Source organism: Girardinichthys multiradiatus, chromosome 21 (assembly GCF_021462225.1).
Source record: "Girardinichthys multiradiatus isolate DD_20200921_A chromosome 21, DD_fGirMul_XY1, whole genome shotgun sequence".
Lineage (NCBI taxonomy): Eukaryota > Metazoa > Chordata > Actinopteri > Cyprinodontiformes > Goodeidae > Girardinichthys > Girardinichthys multiradiatus.
Window position 1 is genome coordinate 37,498,909 of NC_061813.1, and position 15,167 is coordinate 37,514,075.

The 15,167-nt window shown below is 40.0% G+C and overlaps 1 long non-coding RNA gene across 1 annotated transcript in view; it reads right to left on the bottom strand.

Moving 5' to 3' along the window:
* Positions 1-14,931, bottom strand: part of LOC124858427 — a 39,376-nt gene extending 24,445 nt beyond the window's left edge. Inside the window, exons 1-3 of the long non-coding RNA XR_007035831.1 lie at positions 14,795-14,931; positions 14,308-14,371; positions 13,097-13,188 (exon numbers count right to left, since the gene is read on the bottom strand). This is a non-coding gene — a long non-coding RNA (uncharacterized LOC124858427). The remainder of the gene's footprint in view (positions 1-13,096; positions 13,189-14,307; positions 14,372-14,794) is intronic.
* Between the last annotated feature and the right edge of the window lie 236 nt (positions 14,932-15,167).

Below are 15,167 nucleotides of genomic sequence, written 5' to 3' on the forward strand. Positions count from 1 at the left end.
CGAATTTAACAGCTCAATTTAGGTTTGAAAAAAGCCAATGACTGCCACTTCAAACTGTGTAGAAATATGCAGGTAAAATGGATTTTAAAGGAACCCCCCTCATCCACTAAAAAGCAAGAGTGCATTGATCTGAATTACAATCTAACAGTGGTGGGAACAGCTAACCAAAACGTTACCAATATATTCCGCTAATTAAAATATTAGCTACGCTAACCCTAAACAAATAAAGAAAATTAACAGAAGCAAATGCTAACTGCTAAGACGTCGGTCACTCATTCCTCCACTCATACCTTCCATAGCTTGAAGAATAACTTCAAGATTAGATTTCTCCATCTCTGTGAAGTCTTTGCTTCCTTTAATGAAATATTTCTACCAAGTTTGGTATATTTTATCAATGTAAAATAAAAATACTGTGATACTCAACATGGGAGGCTGCGTTTAACTTCTTCCATAATTACCTTATGAGTTGAGGTCCATTTGCTTTTACCACTTTAATGTCCAGCACCACATCAAAGAGTAGATAGCCAGTGTAACTTAGCAACGCCTCAATCTTAAACAAACCTTTTTATTATGCATTCAAACTCTCCTCCAGTAAGCATCTTAGGGACGTTGTGAGGTGACTAAGGTTCAAGCTTGCAGTGGCCTCTCATGGAGATCTGCTGTCAGCTAAGATGCCAAAGATTCAAGTCAACAACTGATTGCGCGTTTAGTTAACAGCAGCTGGCGGACCTTTATAGCAACTTCTTTAATTGCATAGTGTCAACAGTTCAACAACTCTTGCAACAAGGGACCTGAAACCCTTGTGACACTATCATTTCATGAACACAGTCCACATCTTCATCTGTGAGTACAACAGCATGGGGCCCACACCACCTCCAAGCCAGTATTAACCATTACTGTCTAAGTTTAGGAAAGGGGACAGTTATGGCAATGTCTGTCCCTTCTGTCTGAAACATCTTAGACTACACGAGGTTACATGTTGCGTTTGCAAACATAAATCCAGAAGTCATGTCATTTAAACATGTCCTCCACAGGTCCAGCCACCAACCTAATTCCTTTTCTCCCTCTTTCAGATTAATTGTGCTACCAGAACCCAGGCCTTAATTTTACAATGAACATAAGTAATCTGATTACAGTCTCTTGAGTGATTTTCTGCTTATAGGTCAATGTATGGAGTTGGAAAGTTCTCCTCGTGCATGCATAGGTTCTCTCCAGGTACTCTGGCTTCCTCCCACATTCCAAAAACATGACCTTTAAGTTAATTGGTCTTTAAATTGAGTGTGTAAAGTCTGTTTGTGTCTCTGTGTTGCCCTATGATAAACAGGGGACCTATCCAGGGTGGACCCCGCCTCTCACACTATAACAGCTGGAGATAGACTCTGCAAGGATAATCGAATAAAGACAACGGATATATGGACAAGAATCTTTAAATACATGTTGGCTGGAAAACAGCAGTGATAGCTGCTTGGTGGTTCACTTTACAAACTCAAGCCATTTATTTATTTTCTAATATAGAAAACCTTAAAAGGCTGTCCTCAGATCTGCCCTTCACACACTCTTCACTTAATTACTTCGCTGCCACATAGGCTATCACCCTGAAAATACCGACAGAAACAAAGTGACTGATGATAATGAGCAGCATACAGAAAAAGCTAATCTGATGATCTAAATGTGGACACAACATAGCACACTGTCCATCAGAGGGGCTGAGGTGAAGAAGAAGAGCTTGTTTAAATTCAACCTCTTGTCATGTGAGCTTTTCACCTGGTCACACACATCACAACATCATCCGATCTTTCTACAGAGGTGGACAATGTTTGAAATAAATGAAAACAGTATTAACTTGTAAAGCTGCATTATCCTTTTAATCCTGAACAATTTCAGTACAGATGTGTGGTTTTGGAGTAAAAAGCAGCATGAGCAGCTCCACCTACGCTGGCGAACCAGCGTCATCATCTCTAATCATCACATTTATGCCCATTGGAGCTTTTTTATTGCTCACTGCTTCAGGTAAGGAATCAAGTGAAAGTTTCTGCAAACAATGCTCTGCTTTGTGCCATTTTGCGCAACAATTTGAACCTGAGGCAGTCTACTGTGTACACACAAAATCCATGTTTTTTTTTTTTTTTTCTTGTTTTACTGATCATTGTGAGCTGATTAAAAAGAGGTTCTGAAGCTTGAAGTGGTTTTTCATGCACCACGCTGCAGCTTTAGTAAAATTATATTATAAGCTCAATGAGCCGATGCTCACTTTTTCCCCTGCCGTCTCATCGCTAATTATGATGCGTCGAGTCTTTGACAACATGACAAACACATTATGAGCGTGAACTGCAGCCTGAAGGACTAACACCTTCTCACATCATCTCAGGATCCCGTCTATAAGAGCACATTAGAGCTGTATGCGGTTCTCCACCGCTGGAAGCTCTACCACAGCAAGCATGCTGTTAGGACTTGTGCAGTGTAGGACCCCAGAATGCAGACGAACAGGCATCATGACGGAAAGTGAAAAAGATTTAATAACAAAAAACTCACTCATAAGAAGAGACAGGAACCAAAACAATAAACGGGCAGGCAAGACAGGCAAAAACAGACATTGGCAGGCTGGCAAGACAGGCTTGGCGTGAACAACAGGACACAGGTGTCATGATCTGAAAATGTTTCCCCGATGTGTAACTGAACAGGTGTGTATTTATGGAGAGTGAACCAGGTGGAGCAAGGAGAAAGATTAGCTTGGAGCAGGTGAACCGAATAAAATTAACTGACAGACAGAACACAACGTGACAGGAGGAAAACAGAGCTTCAAGGATACAAACTAATATAAATATATCTAGAAAAACATGAAACTAAAGCATAACCAGATCCAAAAACCTTACTTGACAAAACAAGAACAAGAAAAAGCTAAAGCATGACCAGGAAATAATAAACAGAAACATGATTTAAAAACTGTGAGAAACATAAGAAAAAAACAGAAACCAAACAACCTCAAATCATAAGACATGCAGAACACTGATCTCTGAGCAAGGAGCCTGGGCATGATGCACATTGTATTTATTTCTTTATTCCATGGAGAATAAGGCTTATTTGTTCCAGATCCTTCTTATTGCAGCAACTGGAGGGCCTATGCAGAGCATCTGCGATGCCAAAGGAATTACAATAAATTACTTGTGGTGCTGCCAGTCGAGTCTGGGCATGATAACCATGAAATGTATGTGGGCAAGGCATTCACAGCAGACTACTGCCCACTGAAGCTGTGAGAAAAATGACCAGCTGTGTGTGAAATTATCATTTCCAAGTGATTTATTGTGGAAACTGCCAGTGTTTCTTTAATCTGTCACCCATCGACAGATAGACCTGTTAATGAGGAGACCTGTCCAACAACAGAGAGGGAAAATCAGACCACACCCATATAGTCTGGTCATGCCCCAAGCTGAATGTTTTCTGGAAGGATGTAGTTGAGGCCATCAGAGCACTTTTTAAAGTTAACGTATCACCAAAGCTCAGTCTCGTGGCTGATGGGTTCGCAGGAGTGCAAAACTGCAGTCCTCGCAGGCTGGCCTCCTGCAACATTTCAAAGTGTCCCTGGTCTAACACACCTGAATCAAATGCCTGAATTACCTCATCACCATGCAGTCAAGGTAGACAAAGTCCTGCTAATGACATAATTATTTAATTCAGGTGTGCTGAAGCAGAGACACATCTACAAGATGCAGCAAAACTGACCCTCGAGGACTGAAGTTTGACACTTGTGGGATCGATGGACAAATGACGATCTAAACTCCATCTTACAACTTGAGGTTGCAAACGGTTTGGTACAAATGGAGAGAATAACATACTTGAAAATACTTCATGTAGGTGTTGGGAACCTACAATAATGTTACTATTGCAATAAAACTAAATGTAGTAATTAATAATAGTATAATTGCTAGATCGATGCTCTGTGACTTTATCACAACACTGCTCTGATTGAGAACTGTTCTATTATCTGTTTGTCGTTGCTTTTTTCTTTTTTGTTGTTTATAAATAAAAAAGAAAATTTAAAAAACTGTGTGTTCAGATTTGTCACGGTGGGGTTTTGGAGTGGACCGAAGCGCAGACAAGAGCTTGGAAGCAGCATTTCAAAAAGCAGTCTCTCAGCTTTAATCAAAAAAGTCAAAACGTAACAAAAACACTGCAGGTACTGAACAGGGTCGAGATCCAAACACTTACATTGCAGACACTGCAGGAACATGGAGACTCAAGGCAGGGACGAGGATAAAGGGTCGAGTTGTAACGCAAGGAACCCACAAAAACATAATGAAAAAAAACAACTAATATACAGAGAGAAAACAAAGGCAGGTAATCAAAGGAACTAAGGACAGGTGAGGCAAGGAGGCAGGAAGGCAGAGGGAACAGGTGAACCTAATACAAGTAATTAACAAGACACCGAGCAGACCTCAAACAAAACTATAAACAAAGATAAAAATAAAGCATAAGAATCAGGGATGAACATGAACTGAAGGAAACTGAGAAACTGAAGGGAACATAAGAAACACCAAATCTAAGAACGAACAAGGAACCCATAAAGCAAACCAGATTACAGAGTAAAGAAACCTAACACCACACAGACTGAACAGACAGGAAGGGAAGCAGAGAACACAAGAACTAGGAAGAAAACAAACAAAATTTAAACAATAAGTAAACACAACCTAACCAGAGGGGCTGGAGAAATATGATAATCAGTAAACAAAACAAAACACAAAGTCCAAAATGTCACATCCTGACAAGAAGGACCAATCATGAACAGGTCTGTGAAAAATAATGTTCCTGAGCTGCATAACCTCTTTCCTTATTTAACATGAGATTTGTCTGGTCTAGTAGTCTGAAAAGATGAGACAAGCTGGAAAAGTGGTCAATGAAACTTTATTACCCTTTAATTTTAGGAAGTGAATCATGGCTTGCCTTTCATCACAAGGTGCAGGTTACGTCAAGTCAAGTCACGTTTATTTATGTAGCGCTTTTCAGCAACAAGGCACTCAAGGCGCTGTACATAAGGAAAAACATTACAATGATACAGAAAATTAATCAGAGGTAATTAAGAAAAAAAAAGAGAATAGAATGATGGATGAGAAAATACGTGTTTCCGGTCTCCAGCTACATGCTCTTGGACCACTGGGTAACAACACCAGGCAACATTTTTCCAATCTGTTTTTGCCCAACTTCGGTGAGCCGGTAGGATCTGGAACCTCAGTTTCCTGTTCTGGGCTGAGAGGAGTGGCACCTGGTGTGGCCCATCTGCTTCCAGGCTGGTACTCCACATACTTGGTCTTTTCAACTGGCTCTTTGAGCTACTGTTGCTCTTCACCACATCTGGATGCTTACATGATTTAAGTTTCGAGGATTCACGCTCATTTGCCCTTTGTTCCAACAGGCGATTGAACGGGTGTACCTAATAAAGTGGCCAGTGAGTGTATATCCGTTTAATTACAGACGGTACACATCATACTGTGGAAGTGGAACAGTCTGTGAATGAAAACTACAACTACAGCAAAACGTTTCCAAGTCTTGGCGTGTTTATTGAGTCAGTTTAGAGATGCATGTCCTTGTTTCGCGCATCAGAGAAGTTTTTTATTCTGTGACAACACAGTAACCCGTTTAAACGATTTCTGAACCACTGGTCAAAGCAACACTGCAGTGTTTTTTGTTCAGTTGCAAGATATATTTATGTTAACAAGGGTTTATATTACACCCAAAAGATAATTGAGATTCTCAGCAGTCATGCATAAACACCAGGGAAGGACGGCGCAAACAGTTCGATGAAGAGAAAAGCATATTGGCTCCTGTCAAGTGAGAAAGGGTTTTCTTTGACTGCTGACCCCTCAGAGGGAGCTCCATCCTCTCTAAGCTGGTCTGTATTCAGAGCACTGCAGCCAGCTCAGCCAAGCCAACTGTGGCAGAGATTTGCTCATCTGCACAGACCAGGAAATAGAGGGAGATGATGCCACTGAAATAAATATTGACGAAACCTTTCAGGCACCACAGATTTTCAGAGTAAGCAGGTCCTTCAGGCGAAGATTATTCCATTTACACTAAGTAAGAGGTCTGAGCTGGAGAGGCTTCCAAAATTCATTTAAAGTATACTTGGCTTTTTCAGCGTTGAACAGATTTTGACTCATGTGCTCCTTCACAAATCTCTCAATATCAAGCTCTACTTCTCTATTTGTTTTAGATACGCTTTTGAAATGTCAGAAGAAAATAAGTAGACTGAAACCTCCTCTTTTATTCATAATACATCATTAGCCTAGCAACTATGGCCTAGCCAATATGCTATGAAGCTAATGACATACAACCATTGTCCACCATATTATAACATGTGAAGGATAAATCAGACTTGGAACTAAGCTGGGATGGAATTTCTACTATTTTCCAGTTTGTTAGACAGAAAACATGTTTTGTGTTAAATATGCAGAAACAAATGTTCTTTTCTTATAAAGCCCATGTTGAGTAACGCATAAGGCTATAATTCATATACGATAACGTATCTGTTTCCGTGCATAAATCATAAATCTATAGTATTAAATACAGAACAGAGTCTCTCAGAATAAGTACAGAGCCTTGCAACGTTTCCATATTTCATCATGTTATAAACACAGATGTCAGGGTATTTTATTGATTTTATGTGACACACTAAGTTGTGCATAAATGTGAACTTAAAAGAAATAATACATGTTTTCCAAATTTTTGTACTAATCAACATGTGAATTATGTGTGGCATGCATTTGTATTGAGTTCCCCAGAGTTAAATCTGAACCACCTTTTTTATTGCAGATGCAGCGGCAAGGCTTTCAAGATTGTCTCTACCAGCATTGTAGATTTGGAGATGGAAGATTTAAACCATTCTTCTATGCAAAACAGCTCAAGCTCAGTAGGTTTGGATGAAGAGCATCTGTGGACATCAGTTTCCAGGTCTTGCGAACGATTCTCAATTAGATTTTGGTCTAGACTCTGACTGGTTCATTCAGGGTATTAGATTGATTTTGGTCTCATCTAACCAGGGCACCTGCTGCCACATACATCCCTGTCTTGCAGTATATTTAATTAAAATAAAGTTAAAAAGAAGTAGGGATTTAATATTGAACCTACATGAGAAGCAGGATAATAGTTTGTAAATGAATTAATTGATGAACTCCAGGGTGGATAGTTCACACAGAAGTACTATGTATAAAAATGTATTACATTTATTAAGTTTATTACACGCAGCCACATAGAAAAAGGCTGAGCTGAGTGACAGCCGTTCCCACTTTTCACGATGTGTTTGTTTCGCCTGTTGCACGCAACAGTGCTAATTAAATACCTCAAATGTGTTACCATAACAACAAGCTGTTTCTCAACAGCGATAGGAATAAAGTCTCTTCTTCCAGTAATTTGGTTCAGCTCAGCCTTGAGCCTCATATGGTTCCCAAATGGCTCTTAACTTTCTATTACTGTTAGTATTATTTTGTATTCAAGAACTCCACACTTATTGGCACCCCTGATTAAGAGGTGGGCTAAAACCTTGAAACTCTGAAAAGTTTATTATCAATAAATCTTTTAATGCCAGTTCATTTATTTAGCAGGGAGACAGATCTTGTGTTAGGTAATAATTCTTCTATGCACAGCCTCTCCAGATCATCCAGAGTCCTGGTTTTTACTCTCTTCAGCTCAGCTCACAGATCTTCTTCTGGAGACTAGGATGTGTTTCCTGACATAAACCTGGCCATTTTGTTTTACTTTCACTTTCAGGTCTGTAATTCAATTTCAGTTCCAAAATTAGTTTTTTTTGTGTCAGCAACATGAGCTTGGCGGATGTCAATCACCAAGTCAAATGAGCATCTATAAGAAGCGTCAAACAACAACTTATTCTACCTGTAGCTATTAGCTAAACATGCCAGATTAGCATAGCGTGCCGCCGGTGTTACGTCGGTCTACGTTTCTCTTGCCCTTACCTCAGCGTCACTTATGTTGCCTAGCAACCGCGTTAGCGTGAAGCAGAGCTGTGAAGCCGAACAAATGGAGCCTGAAGGTTAATAACGCTGTTTCTACTGTAAATGACTACATGGTTTTTATTTAACCCTTTTACATATTGCTGATGGCTTATAATGCTTTGTTTTAAAATGTTATTGTTTTATTATCTTGTTCATTATCCAGCCATTTAAAATGTAAAAAATATTTTTTGTGTTCATAGATATAAATCTAACACTAGATAATATGCATTGATGACAAATACCATTTGTTTAATTTATTTGTAAAGCTTTCAACAACTTAAACACTAACATATTAACTTTAACAAAGTTTAAATCAGTTTATTTGCAGAGCATAATAATAATTATTGTTATTATAATAAATAAACCAGACATTAATATTAGATTTCATCTGACTGAATTATATCAGTTTAACTTCCACCCATTAGGGGACATCCAGCGGTATTTTGAAAACAATGTGCCGGTAGTCAGCTGTTCTCTCGGGGTTTAGCTCACCTCAACCACCCGGTCAGCTAACAGCTGGCAAGGTGAGCAGCTGCTGGGGCAGCGGACGAACACATCGGCGCATTTATGTAATTAAGTGATATCTTGATAAACTGAATAGATGTTTTCGGTTTACACAACTACATTCTCGTCTAAAAACATTGTAAAAGTTCAGTTGTTTCACAGAATGCGAAATATATCCAATTTTATTCACAACTTTTCTCTCTCCTCCGGCCTTTGCTACTTCGACCCGCAATGAATCATGGGATAGGGTGGGAAACTGAGGATACACAGGACCCATCCTTCAAATCTGGGGATAAGGAGGACGCATTTTTAGGAACCTTGGAGATTGGACAGCATTCATCGCCTGATTCAGGACGTTATCGGCCTATAAATGCATCCTTCAAAGGATGCAGTCCTGAATATGGACACAGCAATAGAGAATGACATCCGTGAATCAGAAAATCTGTGTTTGATTAATCTGTGTCTTCAAGAACCCGGATGTGTGACACAAAAAACTGAATTTTGAATTATAGAGCTGAAAGTGAAAGTAATCAAACTGCATTTTCAATACAAAGCAAAGCAATTTTCAAAGTAAACAAATTCAGTTTTAAACCATTATATTCAGTTTCAGTTTTGTGAAATTCATTTTCAAACCAATGCATTTAATTTCAAATTACAAGAATACAGATTCAGTCTGAGCATTTCAAATTCAGTTTCTGATGGCACAAGTTTCTTCCCATACAAGACCTTTTAGAACACAATAAACAACAGGGAGATGATGACAAAAGAGAAACAAAAGAAAACCAACACCCAAACAAAGCATATTCATATAATGCTTAGTGGAAGAAAAATGTCAGCGTTGATAGGATTGTCAAGCAAAATCCATTCAAGAGTTTGCGGCAGCTTCACAAGGAGTGGACTGAGGCTGGAGTCTGAGGCACCATACACAGACGAATACTAGACATGGGCAACAAATGTTGCTAAAGGCGTATTATCTGGACTAAGGAGAAAAAGAACTTAACTGCTGCTCAGTGTCCAAAGTCCTCTTTTCAGATGAAATGAAAAGGTTTGCATTTCATTTGAAAATCAAGGTCCGAGAGGCTGGGATAGATAGAACAAGCTCATCCATTATGCTTGTCTCAGATAAAACAAGCATAATGGATTCCCTGCATAATGTATTGAGATATTTCGACGCAGGTGCTTCAGGATCTTTGAACACTTATCACACCGGCTGCTGTTCACTTTAGCCCATGTAAAAACAATTGGAATTCGATGCCTTTTTTAATTTGCTGAGCAGTCACAAAAATAGGTTCTATTAGCCTTCATATCCAGTAATACATTTCATTTTTCCAAAAGAGCCTGATGCTTTTCAGTGTCTTAAAATAAATGCCACACATGTAATAATTCAGAGTAACATCCAAAGAGTTGAAAATGGCTGCGGTGTCTAACAAAAACCAAATAATAAATCCGCTGCTTTTTCCTCCAGACACTTCAACACAATGGCAGCAGAAGAGAAACAATCTAATTACCTGAGATTGAATCCTCTACAAAGATGAGATTTTTAAAGGGTCTGAGGCTTTTATTAATGCCACGGTACTTAACTGCTCACTTGGGTAAGATGAGTTTTTGTGGAGAAATCTACAGGGACTGCGTTGAATTTGATATGTGACTTTACAGCCAGACAGCATCAAAGGCTGAACAAATTAGTATTAACCACCGGCTTGCAGCTTGAGTCGCAGCAGTTTATGTTCAGAAATCTCATGAGAGGCTTTGTGAATCAGCCAGGACGATTCACTAAACTGTCAGATAAATAACGTCGAGCCGCCATCCGCTCCCAGTTATCAGCAGATAAGGGCGATGGAGGCAGAAAGGTCGAAATTATCCATCAGGAATTCAGCCACTTAAGTCATTACAAGCATATTATGCTCTTTTAATTTATTTAAATTGTGGCGGATTATGGAACTGGCTTTTATTTGTAATGTGGCAGTCAGACACTGGTTGAGCCCCAGTAAAACCAGTCATTTTCTGTCTGACTTAATCAGTCTCTCTCACCAGTCTCCCATTATTCTTCTTCTCATTAAGGTTTGCAGTCATTTATTGCCGCATATCTCTCTTAAGGTTCAGACTTTGACTGGGCCAGTGCAGCACCTTGACACTTTTACGTTTCAGCCATTCTGCTGTAGATTTACTGCTGTTTCAGGGATCTTTTTCTTGCTGAGAACCCAGTTTGGGCCGAGCTTCATCTTACAAACAGATGGCATCACATCTGACTCTAAAATACTTTTGTATAGACAGGAGTTCCTGGTCGACCGAAAGACGGCAACGAACCTAGGTTCTTTTGGCTTAAAAACAAGCCCATATTATCATCCCTCCATCACCATGCTTGGAAGTTAGTATACAGTATATGTGCTGATATGCTGTTTGGTTTCCCCCAAACATGATGCTGAGCTTACTGGTCAAAGGTCCATGTTTTGAGGTTAATTCAAACAGAATCCTACGAACCTAAATTTATGTTTTCACATTATTTTGAGAGCGAAGTGGATTCCACTTTAGACCCTCCGTTAACAGACACCATGCTAAACCTAGGCCTGTAGAGTATGATGTGCAGCTCCTGGGTTTTTGTAATTATTCTGAACGCTGCACACTCTGAGCCTGGAATCAGTCCTTTTCACTGATGGTCCTCAAATGGTTTGAAAAGTTTACAATAACCATGTGTTGTTGGGGTCATCCATTTTGGTCGCACATTTTGACATGCGCAGCTCAACAGACGTCGCAGCTTTGACGTCACTGGGAGTATAAACCGGCTGAGATGCAGAGTTTCGGGGCCATTTCCCGCCTGTCTCACAGGACAGCGTAACGGAGGCGCATATCTGTAGAGACAAAAGCTCGCAGGCGAACTTTTGCTCCACAAGGTCATTCCCGGAAGAGCTTGAAAGCTGGAAATCTGTCTGATACGAGAAGATCAGGAGATTTGTTTACCGATCGAAGACCGCGCCGACACGTGGCGCAGGTGGAAACCTACAGAGGTTCTATGTCCAAGGAGATGAGTTTTCCTCCTTGTGTAATGCAGACGACTAACGGTTCATCTTTTCCCCTCCTGGACGGATGAGAAATTACAGTTTTTTCCTTTAATTTGATCACGGACGCATGGTCCCCCTCCCCTCCTTTTTCTTCAGACCTGATCCATCCTCAACCGGTGGAGAGCAGAAATCAACCTCAAAGTAATTTAGTTCTTTTCATATTAAACCGGATAGGTGCATTTAGAGGTCTGGGCAGGATGTGGCAGTTAAGGTGATGTAGGATCACCAGTAGTTAATCTAAGGTATTAACCTGTTGCATGATATACTGATTGAAGTGTTTTATGCTGAGCTGTGTTTTGATTTGCTGCGTAAGCGCTGCTGAATCGTGCGTGGTTCATGTTTTGTCCGGCTGATCCCAAATCAACCAGGAGTTAGAAGTTGGACTTTTAAAAGTTTTTCATTCAAGGCAGTTGTAGTCTGGGCATCGCCCGACCACTCTGTTCCAGTTTTATTGCTGGAGATTTTCCACTGAGTTCCCGCCTCAGAGTTTTATGACCCTTTGTCAAGATTTGGGGCGATCAGCTGGTTGTGGCCAGCGCCGTAGAAAGCAACCTCACCATCACCAGAGGTCACAACAACAGGAAACTATGTGCTGTAAGTTCAATCTGCACACTGCACTGGAAAATGCACAAGGGCCTAATGAAATGTGCAATAAAATAAATAAATAAATCACTTTACAGGCACACTTTGAAAAAGGACAGTTTGTGAGGGCACAGTCAGGCCAAGTGAGACTGAGGGCTGATGCCGTTCCAACCCTTTTTCTTCATCGCCCAGAACCAAAGAGGAGGAAAGATCCTGCAATGAGAAGTCCAGCAGAACTTCCACTGCATGTTGATCCACTGACTAGTGATCACACATATACAGTAGTTCTAAAGTAAACTTTGGTGAATAATACGTTTCAAATTTTTTACCTAATCTTTATGCTAACAGTGCCATTATAATTTCAGAGATGAAGGAAGGAAGAAACAGAAATGAAGCAAGTGAGATGAGGGAAAGTGAAGGGGAAAAAGAAGATGAAATTGTAGCCTCAGAGGACAGGGACATGCCAGGAACTGATGAGCCAGGGTCAACAGGGCAAGAAGTATGCATCAACAGGGAATACAATCAGGAAACCGAGGTGAAAAAGCTGAGGGAGGTATTAGAAAACCAAAAAATTCACATAAGAACAATAGAAGAACTTCACAGACAGAAGAAAATTAATGCAGTCCTACAAAAGAAAAAATTAACAATGGAAAAGAACTTTTGGCAGCATTTTCACAAAAGATCAAATGAAAGCCATTGGTATGAAGAGTAAGAGAGGCATTAGATGGAGCAAAAACACATGAAAAAAAAAACCATACAACTTCGCTTTTCTGTGGGCTCAACAGGCTACAGGCTTCTTCAGGACATGAGTCTCCCTCTCCCTGACATCAGAACCCGGCAAAGAAGATTGCAACACATTAAGCTGGAACCAGGTGTGCTAGGAGAAGTTTTCAACATGCTCCAACTAAAGGTTGACAGTTTAACAGAGATGGAAAGAGAATGTATACTTACTCTAGATGAAATGGCAATCACCCCTAGTGTGGAGCTGCACCTAGGAAGAGGGAAGCTGTTTGGGGATGTGACGCTGCCTGGTCACACAGGAGCTGCAACACATGCATGTGTTTTTATGTTGGCAGGAAGTACAACAAGATGGAAGCAAGTTGTGGGTTACCATTTTAGTAGCAATTCCACTAATGGAGCTAATTACAAGCCAGTCATCCTAGACATCATTGAGAGAGCAGCTTCCATAGGTCTTGTTGTGGTAAACATCACCACTGACATGGGTAGTGCTAACGGAGCGATGTGGCGGGCTTTTGGAGTGGGCCACAAGAAAACATTTGTCCAACACCCAGTAAGACCAGACAAAAGGCTGTACTTCATGCCAGATGTCCCTCATCTGGTGAAGAATTTAGTGGTCAGACCTTCACAATTCCACCAGAAATTGTACAAAAAGAGAGTCTGCCACACAACGAGGTTTCACTGGGTCCTTTGAAAGATTTGGTAGATTTTTGGTAGATTTTGGAGCAATTTTCTTTGAAAATTGCTCCAAATCTTTCACAAATAACCCTTCAGCCCAGTCATTTTGACAAAATGAAGGTGGGGCCTGCATTGAATGTCTTTAGTAAGTCAGCAAGTGCAGGTCTGAAATACATGGTGGAGCAGGAGCAGCTACCCACCTCTAATCTGACAACAGCCTGGTTTCTGGAGCAGGTGAACCACTGGTTTGATCTCATGTCCTCTCGTCACCGTGTGATGGGACTCAGTAGGCACAAGATGGAAGAGTAACCACCAAAATAACCACCAGATTCATCAGGCTGAGACTAAGAATAGCAGCAAAACATCTTTAATGAAAGAAAAAAAAAATTCTGGCCAATGCTGGACATCTTGGAAGTAAAAGCCAGGCGAAAAACACAAAGAAAAAACAATGTCAAACCTCATCTTGCACCCAACAAACAAGCCCTAAGCAAACACGTTGACTGTTACCACGGACCTTTGATTGTTTAAAGGTATTTTTTGTTACCGTTCTACTGTGTATTGATGCTGATATGTTCCAGTAATAATTCTCAATTTCTTTTTTTGCCTGGAGATAGATTCTAATATCTACTTCAACTTCACCCATGACTGTAAATACCAACTTTGTGAAGGTCTTAAAATGTTAAAATCATTTTGTTCAGACATCTGTATTCAGCTCTTATTATTTTTAAGGACAGAAATGTTGTTACCTTTGTGGTGCTTTGTTTGCAACATGGTTCAGCAGTTCACTTAAGCCATTCTCGTGTGGTTTACCTGGAAAAGAATATAAAAAATGACTCATCTTCACAATCACGTTTAATGATAATGTCCCTATTTATGTGGCCGTCGTTGACAAACAATCTATAACTTTAACTAAATTAACCATGCCAATATCACAGTATTTTTCAAGATGTGCTAGTTCAGTAGTTGGAATTACAATAAAAATTAGAAAATTATCAACGTTAAGAATGTAAGCTGTAATGGACATTTTAAAATGCTGAATCAGACACAATGAGATAAACCCGTCTAAAACCCGCCATACTTACAATGAGCTAACTGCAGTTAAATACAACAAGCGATTTAACAAGTTTAATTAACTAAACCTGGCAATATAAAATATTATTGCTAAACTGCGATACAGAACAGTAAACTAAAGCCTCACAATATCAATATAATGTTGTATTTTCATCAACTCACCGTAAAAAATCCTTACGAAACACCGAGAATGAACTACGTCCAATGCTGGAGCTGCTGGTGTTTGGACCTATTAGCAGCTCCATGAACCACGTGACTTCCGCTTTCCATTCTTTCTATAGAAGTCAATGGGAATGTCGTAACTCTCTCTTTCTATGGCGCTGGTTGTGGCTAAAGGGGCGTGGCCCCACCGTTTTATCAGCTGATCGCTGCGATGGAGACATCAACGCCTCAGGAGGATTTCTCTTCCCATTTAACCCAAATTGCACATTTTGTCCATAAAACTGCTGGTTTGATCTTCATACACTAAATGCGCATATATTTTTATTTTATTATCATTGTTAGGTAGTCATTGTTATTCCCTTTGTGTAGAACG